The sequence below is a fragment of the Phoenix dactylifera genome, chromosome 17, assembly GCF_051530095.1.
Source record: "Phoenix dactylifera cultivar Ajwa chromosome 17, Ajwa_hap1_PhDact_Kaust_v1.1, whole genome shotgun sequence".
NCBI classification, from domain to species: domain Eukaryota; kingdom Viridiplantae; phylum Streptophyta; class Magnoliopsida; order Arecales; family Arecaceae; genus Phoenix; species Phoenix dactylifera.
The window spans coordinates 2,340,918-2,358,091 of record NC_143206.1 but is presented as its reverse complement, the minus strand read 5'-3'; the positions used below and the strand labels follow the sequence as shown (position 1 = coordinate 2,358,091).

At 37.6% G+C, this 17,174-nt stretch overlaps 2 non-coding genes across 2 annotated transcripts; one reads left to right on the top strand and one right to left on the bottom strand.

The window, feature by feature from the left end:
- The first annotated feature begins 2,441 nt into the window (after nucleotides 1–2,441).
- On the top strand, nucleotides 2,442–2,548 carry LOC120104290 (small nucleolar RNA R71). Its single transcript, XR_005506754.2, has one exon. It is a non-coding gene; the product is annotated as a small nucleolar RNA R71 (small nucleolar RNA).
- A 5,906-nt stretch (nucleotides 2,549–8,454) lies between these two features.
- LOC149750994 (small nucleolar RNA R71) lies at nucleotides 8,455–8,561 on the bottom strand. Its single transcript, XR_016398934.1, has one exon. It is a non-coding gene; the product is annotated as a small nucleolar RNA R71 (small nucleolar RNA).
- Between the last annotated feature and the right edge of the window lie 8,613 nt (nucleotides 8,562–17,174).

Sequence of the window (17,174 nt, the reverse complement as noted above, 5' to 3'; positions counted from 1 at the left end):
CCTGATCTTCAGGATCAATTGCAATTTGGTTGTAACCTGAATAGCCATCTAGGAAGCAATAATATTTATGACCCGCTAACCTTTCTAAAATTTGATCAATAAAAGGTAGAGGAAAATGATCCTTCCTAGTGACAGAATTAAGTTTCCTATAGTCAATGCATACACGCCAACTAGTGGGGACCCTAGTTGGAACTAATTCATTGTTGGCATTTTTGACTACAGTAACACCAGATTTTTTCGGGACCACTTGGGTTGGACTTACCCATTTACTATCTGAAATTGGGTAGATCATACCCGCATCCAGAAGTTTCAGAACTTCTGCTCTAACCACATCCTTCATGTTTGGGTTTAATCGACGTTGAGGTTGACGAGAAGGTTTGGCATCAGCTTCTAAGTGGATTCTATGAGTGCAAATTGAGGGACTAATTCCCTTGATATCAGCAATTGTCCACCCTAATGCTCCCTTATGCTCTTTGAGAATTTCTAATAATTTTAATTCCTGATTTTGTTCGAGTTGGGATGATATGATCACAGGAAAGGTCTCTTCTTGACCAAGGTATGCGTACTTGAGCTCAGATGGCAAAGGCTTTAGCTCAAGTTTAGGTGCTTGAACACTAGATGGTAGAGGACTATTGTTGCGTGTAGGCAATTCTTCAAAACGAGATTTCCACCTATCTGTATCCAACAAAGGAGCTGAATCTAATATAGCACTGATTTCTCTAAAGTTTTGATTGATATCTGTATTTCCGAAATGAGTTAGGCATGTTTCTAAAGGATCAGAAGAAAGAGATGGGACAAGAACATCTTCTACAATGGAGTCGATCAGATTAACTCCATGAATTTCATCATTTTCATTGTCATTATCGGGTTGTTTACAAATGTTAAATATATTAAAATCTATAGTCATATTCCCGAATGACATTTTCATTATTCCATTTCGACAGTTGATTAAAGCATTGGAAGTAGCTAGAAATGGGCGGCCTAGAATGACAGGTATTGGAGTGGTACAGTTCATGACAGGCTAAGTATCTAATACTATGAAGTCGACTGAAAAATAGAATTTATCAACTTGGACAAGTACATCCTCGACTATTCCTCTTGGTATCTTTATAGATCGATCGGCAAGTTGGAGAGTAACCTTGGTGGGTTTTAATTCACCAAGTCCTAACTGTTCATAAACTGAATAGGGCAGTAAGTTAACACTAGCACCTAAATCCAGAAGGGCTCGTTGTATCCTGAAGTTTCCTATGATGCAAGATATGGTAGGACAACCAGGATCTTTATATTTAGGTGGGGTGTTGTGTTTGAGAATAGCACTCACCTGTTCAGTTAGAAAAGCTTTCTTTTGTACGTAAAGTTTTCGCTTTATAGTACACAGATCTTTTAAAAATTTGGCATAAGATGGGATCTGCTTAATGGCATCTAATAGAGGAATGTTAATCTTTACTTGTTTAAAGATTTCCAGAATTTCTTGATCAGGTATTCCCTTTTTAGCTGCAAGCAAGCGCTGAGGAAATGGAGCAACTATCTTGTGATGCAGTATTGGATCATTTTGTTCATTATCATCTTCATCATTCTTTTCAATAGATTTTTTAGGTTTGTCATCTTTTGTTGGAATTTCTTTGTTAATTATTTTTCCACTCCGAAGGGTTGTAACAGACTTAACTTGTTCAAATTTAGGTTGGGATGAACTTGCTTCATGGACCTCATGTTGACCCTTTGGGTTAGATTGAGGTTGGGCTGGAAATGTCCCTTTTTCCCTAACATTGAGTTGAGCCTCAATTCTACCTACAAAATTTTTAAGTTCTTGAGGTGACTGCATGGTATTCTGATTTATCTGGGTCTGCCCTTGCATGAATGCCTGCAAAGTATCCTCAAGAGATCTCTTATGGGGTGGCACATAGGGTATGGAATTCCCTTGAGATTCATTGGCAGTGGGTCCATGTCTCCAACTAAAATTAGGATGGTTTCGCCAACTAGGATTATATGTTTCAGGAAATGGTCTCTTATAAGCATTTGTGAAATTCGCTTGATCATGCAACACTTCTTGGAAGGCGGGGATTGTAGGACAATCCTTGGTTAAGTGTGCATTACTCTCACAGATTTCACAAATACTTTCATCTATAGTAGGTGTCTTTCCTGTATTGGCTCTGCTTAATTCAATGGCTTCAACCTTCCTAGTTAGATTAGCAATCTTTAAATTTACATCATTTTCTTCTTTAACATGATACATTCCTCCTTTAGTATTAGTCGATTTTTGAGGTTTCTCGTTCTTATCTGTTGTATCCCAGGCCTGTGCATTTTCTGCCAACAGATCAAAATAGTCCCAGGCTTCCTCTGGTTCCTTATTCATAAATTCACCATTACACATCATTTCCACAAATTGTCTCATATTGGAGGTCAAACCATCATAAAAGAAACTGATGATTCTCCAAATTTCGTATCCATGATGTGGGCAAGCAAGGAGAAGGTCCTTAAATCTTTCCCAACACTGAAAAAATGTTTCTCCATCTTTTTGTGCAAAGTTCATGATATTTCTTCTAAGTGTGTTTGTTTTATGTGTTGGGTAGAATTTCTTTAAAAATTCTCTTGTCATTTCTTGCCAGGTAGCTATGGTCCTAGGCCTTAAGGAGTGTAACCATGACTTAGCTTTTTCCTTTAAAGAAAAAGGAAATAACTTAAGCTTAACTACCTCTTCAGTGACATCATTGAAATGAAGTGTTGAACATACTTCATCAAATTCTTTCAGATGCAAATAGGGACTTTCAGAATCAAGTCCGTGAAACTTTGGAAGTAATTGGATTATTCCTGGTTTCATGTCAAAAGCTCCCGCAGCAGTAGGAATAACCATACAGGATGGGGTACTGGTCCTAGCGGGTTGTAGATAATCACGAAGCGTTCTAATAGGTAAGTCATCCTGAAATTCATTATCTCCCTGATTACTACCATTATCTTCCATTTGATTATTTGAATTTTGAATAATTAAATTTTTATCTTTTGATTCAACTCGAAATAATCTATTCGTTTTATCTCTTTGCCACAACCGCATATACTAAGTTTTTTTTTTATTATTTTTTATTTTATTTTATTATTATTATTAATTTTTTTTTTTTACACAAACACCCTAATACAGCAAAACAAAAGTTTAATTAAAACATGCATCACCCAACAATTTCTAAGGTTTTCCTAAAAATTCTAGATAGCTCCTAACTGGGTTGAAGAGTACACTTAAGCCTCCAATCCGGTCTAATAACCTAGTCGACCAGGTAAGCTCCCAGGTAAGTGGAGGGGTCACGATGCGTATAGCAAAGGTTCCACTTAAAACCCACTTTCCTCGAACAGAAACTGTCTCCCTTTAATCACTTAAAGGGACAAAGCTTGCCTAGACATCGACCGGGGTCATAGAGCGAAATTGGTGCAACTTTCAGTGGTCTTCGTCCTATTGAGCTCGATTATCCTTAGGGGCCAACGTCTAGTTGATTTTAATTAGGCTTAGGATATTTATGCACTTGGATGATTTTTGGGCTAAGGACGAGTAATGAAATTCCGACCTTATCTTGTTAATGGGTTCAGCCCTTAGATTATTTTATGCAAATGCTTTATACTATATGCAACAATCAAGAAGATTTTTATCATTTTATGTCATGACATTAAATTGCATTTGAATAGTTGATCAAGCAAACTAGCTAAATTTTTTTTCTTTTTATTTATTTATTATTTTTATTATTTTATTATTTTAATTAATAATAATTTTTTTAATTTTTTAAAACAAGAGTAAAATTCTAATCTAGGAAAAATAGGACTAGTATGAGCAAAACAGGAAAATTAATTTAAATACTCACAGCCGGAGTTCGTTCACTCCGGGAATCCAAAAATGTGATCTTGATCTTCCTCGTTACTGGTCCTGCTTTGTGTCGCCCTTGAATCTGAAAAGATTTGAAATAGCTGTGTTAAAAATAAAGAAAAATTTAAGAACTAGAAATAAAGAGTTGAAATTTGCAGCCTTGTTCTCGTTCGCACGTTGCAAATCCCCGGCAACGGCGCCAAAAACTTGCTACGCTTTTAATCTTGCTCTTTTAAAAAGGGAAATTAAACGTAGGATACCCCAAGTATAGGGTGTAGCAAAGTAATATTCTCGGTGAGACCGAGATCGAATCCACAGGAATTTGACAGTGAACAAAAACTAAAGGCTAAATAATATTCGGATTGACAAAATATAACTAAGGCATCAGGATTCAGCCTAGCATTTCATCATGCTTTTCCTAAAATCATCAATTATCTCAGTTAAATAGATTTAGTTTTATGGGCAGCGTTACAGTAATTCTATTTTAAACTACAGGGATTTCTAAGCATTTGTTATACCCGGGGGAAATAACAAATCAAAGAAAATATATAAGTTTGAAATAATTTTTATAAATTTCCTGCACCATAAATTAAATCAAAAACATTAAAATCCCATTGATGATTAAATGAAATACATGATGAAAATACTAGGCTTTTCCCTAGCCTTAGCTAGAGAAGATTTAGCTACTCATATGAAATGGAAACATTTTATAAAAGGGATTAGCATAAAATAAATAAAATAAACATAAACCCCTTTTTTTATCTTTCTTCTCTCAAGGAAACAGAGCACTCTGTTTTCCTTGAATCTTCTCTTCTTCTTCTCCCGTCCGTGGCCTCTTCTCCTCTCTCGCTCGGCTGGGAAAGAAGTTGGCTTCCTTGGTTCCGTGACCTCCCCTCGCTTCCTCCTCTTCCTCCTCCGGATGGTTCTCTCCTTCCTCGCCGGCTGATTTCTCCTCTCCCGTCGGCTGTGTAGGAATGAACCCATGCGACTGCCTTCTCTCGGACCCCTCTCTCGTTGGCTGCTTCCCCTTCTTTTATAGACACCTTCAGCATGTTGAAGAGAAGACAGAAGGACGCTGGAGGATTGCGGATGGCTTCAATTGCTTGAGATGTGGGATGAATGAAATCTGGATGTCATGAATTGCTTGAAACTCTTCGGCTGCAGGGATGCGAACGGATGGGCTGAAACGCTGCTGGGAGTGGATGAGACTCGGATTAGATGAAGTCGAATCGCTTGGGATGCTCTTCTTCATGGCTGGGACGGTTCTCTGTTGCTTGGAAGCCAAAAGAACTTGGGGAGTTGTTTCACGGATGCAAGAAAGAGCCGGTTTGGCTTTTGGATTTCCCTCGCTGCCGTTGGGAATTTTGAAACACAGTCAAAACCGTTGGGGAAGAAGGAATAGGGAGCTTCAGAAGATATTGATGTTGGGTGATGAGAGTACAAAAGTGAAATTTTCATATTATCTTAATTAGTATTATAGCTAATCTTTATTAATAAAAATTAATTAATTAATGTTTTATCTGTGTCTGAGTGCATGTAATTCAAAAGACCCAAAAATGCTGGATTTTAGCACAATGCCTGGTAGTTCAAGCTCAACGAATTCCCCAGTGACCATGATGAGGCGACTCAACAGTTTCTAACATAAAATTTCCATGTATCCACATCAATGAGCTAAAGCAAGTGATTTCCCAACATTTTCAAGTGTCCCTGTGCCGTCTCGAAAGTCCCAAAGCAATCCAATTGCTTCTCAAACCCAGCACTCAGCTCTTCAATTCAAGCCACATCGCATCCATGGCTTCCGTCTCCCCTGTTTCAAGAACAGTCAAGCCGTATTCAACATCCAATTCCAAACCTCCATGCGTTTCAGCCACATTCCATTCTTCCCAACATCAATATCTTCCGAAGCTCCCTATTCCTTCTTCCCCAACGGTTTTGACTGTGTTTCAAAATTCCCAACGGCAGCGAGGGAAATCCAAAAGCCAAACCGGCTCTTTCTTGCATCCGTGAAACAACTCCCCAAGTTCTTTTGGCTTCCAAGCAACAGAGAACCGTCCCAGCCATGAAGAAGAGCATCCCAAGCGATTCGACTTCCTCTAATCCGAGTCTCATCCACTCCCAGCAGCGTTTGAGCCCATCCGTTCGCATCCCTGCAGCCGAAGAGTTTCAAGCAATTCATGACATCCAGATTTCATTCATCCCACATCTCAAGCAATTGAAGCCATCCGCAATCCTCTAGCGTCCTTCTGTCTTCTCTTCAACATGCTGAAGGTGTCTATAAAAGAAGGGGAAGCAGCCAACGAGAGAGGGGTCCGAGAGGAGGCAGCCGCACGGGTTCATTCCTACACAGCCGACGGGAGAGGAGAAATCAGCCGGCGAGGAAGGAGAGAACCATCCGGAGGAGGAAGAGGAGGAAGCGAGGGGAGGTCACGGAACCAAGGAAGCCAACTTCTTTCCCAGCCGAGCGAGAGAGGAGAAGAGGCCACGGACGGGAGAAGAAGAAGAGAAGATTCAAGGAAAACAGAGTGCTCTGTTTCCTTGAGAGAAGAAAGATAAAAAAAGGGGTTTATGTTTATTTTATTTATTTTATGCTAATCCCTTTTATAAAATGTTTCCATTTCATATGAGTAGCTAAATCTTCTCTAGCTAAGGTTAGGGAAAAGCCTAGTATTTTCTTCATGTATTTCATTTAATCATCAATGGGATTTTAATATTTTTGATTTAATTTATGGTGCAGGAAATTTATAAAAATTATTTCAAACTTATATATTTTCTTTGATTTGTTATTTCCCCCGGGTATAACAAATGCTTAGAAATCCCTGTAGTTTAAAATAGAATTACTGTAACGCTGCCCATAAAACTAAATCTATTTAACTGAGATAATTGATGATTTTAGGAAAAGCATGATGAAATGTTAGGCTGAATCCTGATGCCTTAGTTATATTTTGTCAATCCGAATATTATTTAGCCTTTAGTTTTTGTTCACTGTCAAATCCCTGTGGATTCGATCTCGGTCTCACCGAGAATATTACTTTGCTACACCCTATACTTGGGGTATCCTACGTTTAATTTCCCTTTTTAAAAGAGCAAGATTAAAAGCGTAGCAAGTTTTTGGCGCCGTTGCCGGGGATTTGCAACGTGCGAACGAGAACAAGGCTGCAAATTTCAACTCTTTATTTCTAGTTCTTCAATTTTTCTTTATTTTTAACACAGCTATTTCAAATCTTTTCAGATTCAAGGGCGACACAAAGCAGGACCAGTAACGAGGAAGATCAAGATCACATTTTTGGATTTCCGGAGTGAACGAACTCCGGCTGTGAGTATTTAAATTAATTTTCCTGTTTTGCTCATACTAGTCCTATTTTTCCTAGATTAGAATTTTACTCTTGTTTTAAAAAATTAAAAAAATTATTATTAATTAAAATAATAAAATAATAAAAATAATAAATAAATAAAAAGAAAAAAAATTTAGCTAGTTTGCTTGATCAACTATTCAAATGCAATTTAATGTCATGACATAAAATGATAAAAATCTTCTTGATTGTTGCATATAGTATAAAGCATTTGCATAAAATAATCTAAGGGCTGAACCCATTAACAAGATAAGGTCGGGATTTCATTACTCGTCCTTAGCCCAAAAATCATCCAAGTGCATAAATATCCTAAGCCTAATTAAAATCAACTAGACGTTGGCCCCTAAGGATAATCGAGCTCAATAGGACGAAGACCACTGAAAGTTGCACCAATTTCGCTCTATGACCCCGGTCGATGTCTAGGCAAGCTTTGTCCCTTTAAGTGATTAAAGGGAGACAGTTTCTATTCGAGGAAAGTGGGTTTTAAGTGGGACCTTTGCTATACGCATCGTGACCCCTCCACTTACCTGGGAGCTTACCTGGTCGACTAGGTTATTAGACCGGATTGGAGGCTTAAGTGTACTCTTCAACTCAGTTAGGAGCTGTCTAGAATTTTTAGGAAAACCTTAGAAATTGTTGGGTGATGCATGTTTTAATTAAACTTTTGTTTTGCTGTATTAGGGTGTTTGTGTAAAAAAAAAAAAAATAATAATAATAATAAAATAAAATAAAAAATAATAATAAAAAAAAACTTAGTATATGCGATTGTGGCAAAGAGATAAAACGAATAGATTATTTCGAGTTGAATCAAAAGATAAAAATTTAATTATTCAAAATTCAAATAATCAAATGGAAGATAATGGTAGTAATCAGGGAGATAATGAATTTCAGGATGACTTACCTATTAGAACGCTTCGTGATTATCTACAACCCGCTAGGACCAGTACCCCATCCTGTATGGTTATTCCTACTGCTGCGGGAGCTTTTGACATGAAACCAGGAATAATCCAATTACTTCCAAAGTTTCACGGACTTGATTCTGAAAGTCCCTATTTGCATCTGAAAGAATTTGATGAAGTATGTTCAACACTTCATTTCAATGATGTCACTGAAGAGGTAGTTAAGCTTAAGTTATTTCCTTTTTCTTTAAAGGAAAAAGCTAAGTCATGGTTACACTCCTTAAGGCCTAGGACCATAGCTACCTGGCAAGAAATGACAAGAGAATTTTTAAAGAAATTCTTCCCAACACATAAAACAAACACACTTAGAAGAAATATCATGAACTTTGCACAAAAAGATGGAGAAACATTTTTTCAGTGTTGGAAAAGATTTAAGGACCTTCTCCTTGCTTGCCCACATCATGGATACGAAATTTGGAGAATCATCAGTTTCTTTTATGATGGTTTGACCTCCAATATGAGACAATTTGTGGAAATGATGTGTAATGGTGAATTTATGAATAAGGAACCAGAGGAAGCCTGGGACTATTTTGATCTGTTGGCAGAAAATGCACAGGCCTGGGATACAACAGATAAGAACGAGAAACCTCAAAAATCGACTAATACTAAAGGAGGAATGTATCATGTTAAAGAAGAAAATGATGTAAATTTAAAGATTGCTAATCTAACTAGGAAGGTTGAAGCCATTGAATTAAGCAGAGCCAATACAGGAAAGACACCTACTATAGATGAAAGTATTTGTGAAATCTGTGAGAGTAATGCACACTTAACCAAGGATTGTCCTACAATCCCCGCCTTCCAAGAAGTGTTGCATGATCAAGCGAATTTCACAAATGCTTATAAGAGACCATTTCCTGAAACATATAATCCTAGTTGGCGAAACCATCCTAATTTTAGTTGGAGACATGGACCCACTGCCAATGAATCTCAAGGGAATTCCATACCCTATGTGCCACCCCATAAGAGATCTCTTGAGGATACTTTGCAGGCATTCATGCAAGGGCAGACCCAGATAAATCAGAATACCATGCAGTCACTTCAAGAACTTAAAAATTCTGTAGGTAGAATTGAGGCTCAACTCAATGTTAGGGAAAAAGGGACATTTCCAGCCCAACCTCAATCTAACCCAAAGGGTCAACATGAGGTCCATGAAGCAAGTTCATCCCAACCTAAATTTGAACAAGTTAAGTCTGTTACAACCCTTCGGAGTGGAAAAATAATTAACAAAGAAATTCCAACAAAAGATGACAAACCTAAAAAATCTATTGAAAAGAATGATGAAGATGATAATGAACAAAATGATCCAATACTGCATCACAAGATAGTTGCTCCATTTCCTCAGCGCTTGCTTGCAGCTAAAAAGGGAATACCTGATCAAGAAATTCTGGAAATCTTTAAACAAGTAAAGATTAACATTCCTCTATTAGATGCCATTAAGCAGATCCCATCTTATGCCAAATTTTTAAAAGATCTGTGTACTATAAAGCAAAAACTTTACGTACAAAAGAAAGCTTTTCTAACTGAACAGGTGAGTGCTATTCTCAAACACAACACCCCACCTAAATATAAAGATCCTGGTTGTCCTACCATATCTTGCATCATAGGAAACTTCAGGATACAACGAGCCCTTCTGGATTTAGGTGCTAGTGTTAACTTACTGCCCTATTCAGTTTATGAACAGTTAGGACTTGGTGAATTAAAACCCACCAAGGTTACTCTCCAACTTGCCGATCGATCTATAAAGATACCAAGAGGAATAGTCGAGGATGTACTTGTCCAAGTTGATAAATTCTATTTTCCAGTCGACTTCATAGTATTAGATACCCAGCCTATCATGAACTGTACCACTCCAATACCTATCATTCTAGGCCGCCCATTTCTAGCTACTTCCAATGCTTTAATCAACTGTCGAAATGGAATAATGAAAATGTCATTCGGAAATATGACTATAGATTTTAATATATTTAACATTTGTAAACAACCCGATAATGACAATGAAAATGATGAAATTCATGGAGTTAATCTGATCGACTCCATTGTAGAAGATGTTCTTGTCCCATCTCTTTCTTCTGATCCTTTAGAAACATGCCTAACTCATTTCGGAAATACAGATATCAATCAAAACTTTAGAGAAATCAGTGCTATATTAGATTCAGCTCCTTTGTTGGATACAGATAGGTGGAAATCTCGTTTTGAAGAATTGCCTACACGCAACAATAGTCCTCTACCATCTAGTGTTCAAGCACCTAAACTTGAGCTAAAGCCTTTGCCATCTGAGCTCAAGTACGCATACCTTGGTCAAGAAGAGACCTTTCCTGTGATCATATCATCCCAACTCGAACAAAATCGGGAATTAAAATTATTAGAAATTCTCAAAGAGCATAAGGGAGCATTAGGGTGGACAATTGCTGATATCAAGGGAATTAGTCCCTCAATTTGCACTCATAGAATCCACTTAGAAGCTGATGCCAAACCTTCTCGTCAACCTCAACGTCGATTAAACCCAAACATGAAGGATGTGGTTAGAGCAGAAGTTCTGAAACTTCTGGATGCGGGTATGATCTACCCAATTTCAGATAGTAAATGGGTAAGTCCAACCCAAGTGGTCCCGAAAAAATCTGGTGTTACTGTAGTCAAAAATGCCAACAATGAATTAGTTCCAACTAGGGTCCCCACTAGTTGGCGTGTATGCATTGACTATAGGAAACTTAATTCTGTCACTAGGAAGGATCATTTTTCTCTACCTTTTATTGATCAAATTTTAGAAAGGTTAGCGGGTCATAAATATTATTGCTTCCTAGATGGCTATTCAGGTTACAACCAAATTGCAATTGATCCTGAAGATCAGGAAAAGACCACTTTTACATGTCCTTTTGGCACATTTGCTTACAAGAGAATGCCTTTTGGATTATGTAATGCTCCTGCAACCTTCCAAAGATGCATGCTCAGTATTTTCTCTGACATGGTTGAGCGTTTTTTGGAAGTCTTCATGGATGATTTCTCTGTTTTTGGCTCCTCTTTTGAAAACTGTATAGACCATTTAAGGCTAGTCTTAATTCGGTGTGAGGAGAAGAATCTAATCTTAAACTGGGAAAAGTGCCATTTCATGGTAACTAGGGGAATTGTTCTCGGGCATGTCATTTCATCTGAAGGAATTGAAGTAGACAAGGCTAAAATTGATTTAATTGCTAACTTACCCAACCCAAAAACTATCAAAGATATACGCTCATTTTTGGGTCATGCAGGATTTTATAGGAGATTCATTAAAGATTTTAGCTCAATATCTAAACCCTTATGTAATCTCCTTCAAAAGGAAACCTAATTTGTGTGGTCTGAAGAATGTCAAAGAGCTTTTGATAAACTTAAAAGCTTGCTGACCTCTGCTCCCATCATGCAACCACCTGACTGGTCGCTTCCTTTTGAAATTATGTGTGATGCTAGTGAATATGCAGTTGGGGTAGTTCTAGGGCAAAGAAAAGAAAGAAAGCCTTATGTTATTTACTATGCAAGTAAGACTTTAAATAGTGCACAAATGAATTACACCACTACGGAAAAAGAACTACTCGCCGTAGTATTTGCACTAGAAAAATTTAGGTCTTACTTGATTGGATCCAAAATCATTATCTACACTGACCATGCTGCCCTTAAGTACCTTCTTTCAAAAAAGGATGCTAAGGCGCGTTTGCTTAGGTGGATCCTTCTGCTCCAAGAATTTTTTCTAGAAATAAGAGATAAAAAGGGGGTAGAGAATGTAGTAGCTGATCACTTGTCCCGTCTCACTCTTCCAGATTCCTTAGACAATTCACCCATAAAAGACACTTTCCCTGACGAGCAACTGTTTGAGATCACGTCGTCACTTTGGTTTGCAGACATTGCAAATTTTCTAGTCACAGGTGAACTACCAAGTCATTGGAATAAACAAGACAAAAGAAAATTTTTGACTGAAATAAAAATTTTTTTCTGGGATGATCCTTATCTTTTCAAATACTGCCCAGATCAAATTATTAGGAGATGTGTACCTAATGACGAATTTATTAGTGTTATTTCCTTTTGTCATTCTGAAGCTTGCGGTGGTCATTTTTCTGCTAAGAAAACAGCTGCAAAAATTTTACAGTGCGGTTTCTATTGGCCCACCTTGTTTAAAGATTCCCATAACTTTTGCAAAGCTTGCGAGCGTTGTCAAAAGTTAGGTGGGATAACTCGTAGGAATATGATGCCCCTCAACCCAATTTTAATTATCGAAATATTTGATTGTTGGGGAATAGATTTTATGGGCCCATTTCCTCCTTCATTCGGAAATTTGTACATCTTAGTAGCTGTAGATTATGTCTCCAAATGGATTGAAGCAATTTCTTGCAAACATAATGACCACAAAACTGTTTTAAAATTTTTAAAAGAAAACATTCTTTCTAGATTTGGAACGCCTCGAGCCATCATCAGTGATGGGGGTTCACACTTCTGTAATAAGCCTTTTGAGGCTTTAATGCGAAAACATGGGATCACCCATAAAGTCGCCACCCCTTATCATCCACAGACAAGTGGACAAGTTGAAGTATCAAATCGATCAATTAAGAATATTCTGAAAAAAACGGTTAACCCAAATCGCAAAGACTGGTCTTTGCGTTTAACTGATGCACTTTGGGCTTATCGTACTGCTTTTAAAACTCCGATTGGTATGTCTCCGTACCGTCTTATTTTTGGTAAACCGTGTCATTTGCCTGTGGAATTGGAGCATAGGGCATACTGGGCTATTAAGAGATTTAATTTTGATATGGATAAAGCTAGTTCACTACCAAACTTCAACTTAATGAACTAGAGGAAATCAGGAATGAAGCATATGAGAATGCTCGAATTTATAAGCATAAAATGAAAGTCTTTCATGATAGAAATATTATAAGGAAAACATTTGAGCCTTCCCAGAAAGTTCTATTGTATAATTCAAGACTTCATTTATTTCCAGGAAAATTGAGATCTAGGTGGACTGGTCCATTTATAGTTAAAACTGTTTATCCGTATGGAACCGTTGAGATAGAGAATCCAAACACCGGTAATATTTTTAAAGTAAATGGCCAACGTTTGAAGTTATTTTTGGACAACTTTACCCCAGAAGTTGAATCGACCAATCTGGGAGATCCTGTTTATCAGGATTGATCTCTATATTTGCTAGAGATCCTCTGTTTGTACATAATTTTTCTTTCTTTCATATGACAATTGGTGAGCAACAACAATGTGCAGTCATTCTATCAGGTAAATTCTAACCTTCAGCCTTATTATCCTTCATACAATCATATTTAATGCATTCATGTTGAAACATTGGGGACAATGTTCAATTTAAGTTGGGGGGAGAGATTACTTTATTTTTTTTATATATCATACCAATTGTCATATATTTCAAAAAAAAAAATCTCTATTTAAAAAATATATATATTTATAAATAAAAAAATAATACAAAAATAATAATAATAGTAATAATAATAACAAAAATATATTTTGTTGCATTTAATTACCACTTTAATTTTCTAAGCAAATAAACATGTGCAGCTATTAAGGCAAGGAGCGCATTATGTTTTATCAGAGACCTATTACTAGATCCCCACATTGGTATTCAATGACAATAGGAAGGCCTCAGGAGTTCACTTGTTTTACCTACTTGTTTGTTGATCTTATTCGCAAGAGAAGTACGAGTGTCCTTGTCTTAAAGTTCATGATTTGGTTTTTACATAAAGATAAAGTTTGAAATTCCTGGCTAGATCACCTGGGTGCCTTATGTTCTGACCTTGGTTGACCTATAGTCACAATACAGTCACGTTACATATGTATATATATATAAAAAAAAAAGAGAGAGAAATAATACAGTTTGTCTTCACTGAGTAACCGGGCCTCTTGCCTACAAAGCAGCGAGTGTTCGCGTAAAAAGGTGAAAATGACTGAAATAAGTGACTAGTCTGGCCTCGTGGCGTAGTTTGGTTCGAGTAATTAAGTCCGAGGGGTGTTTCACCTAATGCCTTGAGCCAACTGGATCAAGAGTCATTGACCCAAAGCTCGTTACATGGACCTTACTAGAGCCTAATGGAGTTGGACTGTTGTAGTCACTATGTGAAAAAAAAAAAATATATATATAAAAATAAAAAAATAAAAAATAAAAAATAAATTAAACATGAGTGAGTTAGTTAAACTTAAACCAAGTGACATGTGGATGACTGGTTTGACTCCATTGTTTTAGAACTCTGTGTACCTGGGATGTCTAGTTGGGATTGATAGCTTCATTTTTATATGCGAACCGTTCTGGATAAATAACATGTGGTATTCGGAAAATTTAGTGGATCGGGAGCTAACAAATGGTAGTTAACACTTGTGAATTTGAGTAGTGCACCTAGAACTCAAAGGGTACCAAATTGTGGTGGAGGTATAGGTATTCTGAGACGTCACATTTACATTTGCCTTAAGGGTTGCTATGTTTTAAAGTATTTTCTAACTTAAAAATGATGTTTGTGGGTAACATCACTGCAAACCCTCACGAGACAACACTCGTCCACTAGGGTAACCTAGGGGTTTAACGGCTTGTTGCACATGCTAAGTGCAATCGTCATGCTCTACGAAAGTGAGTATTTATTTTAATTCATGCATATTAATAAACAATACTTTTGCACTCTCATTTTATCATTTTTACACTAAATTGCTTGAGACTAGCAATAAGCTAGTTGGGGGGTGTGATGAGAGTACAAAAGTGAAATTTTCATATTATCTTAATTAGTATTATAGCTAATCTTTATTAATAAAAATTAATTAATTAATGTTTTATCTGTGTCTGAGTGCATGTAATTCAAAAGACCCAAAAATGCTGGATTTTAGCACAATGCCTGGTAGTTCAAGCTCAACGAATTCCCCAGTGACCGTGATGAGGCGACTCAACAGTTTCTAACATAAAATTTCCATGTATCCACATCAATGAGCTAAAGCAAGTGATTTCCCAACATTTTCAAGTGTCCCTGTGCCGTCTCGAAAGTCCCAAAGCAATCCAATTGCTTCTCAAACCCAGCACTCAGCTCTTCAATTCAAGCCACATCGCATCCATGGCTTCCGTCTCCCCTGTTTCAAGAACAGTCAAGCCGTATTCAACATCCAATTCCAAACCTCCATGCATTTCAGCCACATTCCATTCTTCCCAACATCAATATCTTCCGAAGCTCCCTATTCCTTCTTCCCCAACGGTTTTGACTGTGTTTCAAAATTCCCAACGGCAGCGAGGGAAATCCAAAAGCCAAACCGGCTCTTTCTTGCATCCGTGAAACAACTCCCCAAGTTCTTTTGGCTTCCAAGCAACAGAGAACCGTCCCAGCCATGAAGAAGAGCATCCCAAGCGATTCGACTTCATCTAATCCGAGTCTCATCCACTCCCAGCAGCGTTTCAGCCCATCCGTTCGCATCCCTGCAGCCGAAGAGTTTCAAGCAATTCATGACATCCAGATTTCATTCATCCCACATCTCAAGCAATTGAAGCCATCCGCAATCCTCCAGCGTCCTTCTGTCTTCTCTTCAACATGCTGAAGGTGTCTATAAAAGAAGGGGAAGTAGCCAACGAGAGAGGGGTCCGAGAGGAGGCAGCCGCACGGGTTCATTCCTACACAGCCGACGGGAGAGGAGAAATCAGCCGGCGAGGAAGGAGAGAACCATCCGGAGGAGGAAGAGGAGGAAGCGAGGGGAGGTCACGGAACCAAGGAAGCCAACTTCTTTCCCAGCCGAGCGAGAGAGGAGAAGAGGCCACGGACGGGAGAAGAAGAAGAGAAGATTCAAGGAAAACAGAGTGCTCTGTTTCCTTGAGAGAAGAAAGATAAAAAAAGGGGTTTATGTTTATTTTATTTATTTTATGCTAATCCCTTTTATAAAATGTTTCCATTTCATATGAGTAGCTAAATCTTCTCTAGCTAAGGCTAGGGAAAAGCCTAGTATTTTCTTCATGTATTTCATTTAATCATCAATGGGATTTTAATGTTTTTGATTTAATTTATGGTGCAGGAAATTTATAAAAATTATTTCAAACTTATATATTTTCTTTGATTTGTTATTTTCCCCGGGTATAACAAATGCTTAGAAATCCCTGTAGTTTAAAATAGAATTACTGTAACGCTGCCCATAAAACTAAATCTATTTAACTGAGATAATTGATGATTTTAGGAAAAGCATGATGAAATGCTAGGCTGAATCCTGATGCCTTAGTTATATTTTGTCAATCCGAATATTATTTAGCCTTTAGTTTTTGTTCACTGTCAAATCCCTGTGGATTCGATCTCGGTCTCACCGAGAATATTACTTTGCTACACCCTATACTTGGGGTATCCTACATTTAATTTCCCTTTTTAAAAGAGCAAGATTAAAAGCGTAGCATTGGGAAGAATGGAATGTGGCTGAAACGCATGGAGGTTTGGAATTGGATGTTGAATACGGCTTGACTGTTCTTGAAACAGGGGAGACGGAAGCCATGGATGCGATGTGGCTTGAATTGAAGAGCTGAGTGCTGGGTTTGAGAAGCAATTGGATTGCTTTGGGACTTTCGAGACGGCACAGGGACACTTGAAAATGTTGGGAAATCACTTGCTTTAGCTCATTGATGTGGATACATGGAAATTTTATGTTAGAAACTGTTGAGTCGCCTCATCACGGTCACTGGGGAATTCGTTGAGCTTGAACTACTAGGCATTGTGCTAAAATCCAGCATTTTTGGGTCTTTTGAATTACATGCACTCAGACACAGATAAAACATTAATTAATTAATTTTATTAATAAAGATTAGCTATAATACTAATTAAGATAATATGAAAATTTCACTTTTGTACTCTCATCAGGGATTGTCCGACAACCCCTCAAGAAAGAGAGAGTATGGATAGAATTCCATATGCTTTGGCAGTGGCATCTATAATGTATGTCATGACATGTACTAGACCAGACATGGCATACTCACTCGGAGTAGTGAGCAGATACCAGTCTGATCCAGGTAGCAACCACTGGAAGGTTGTAAAAACC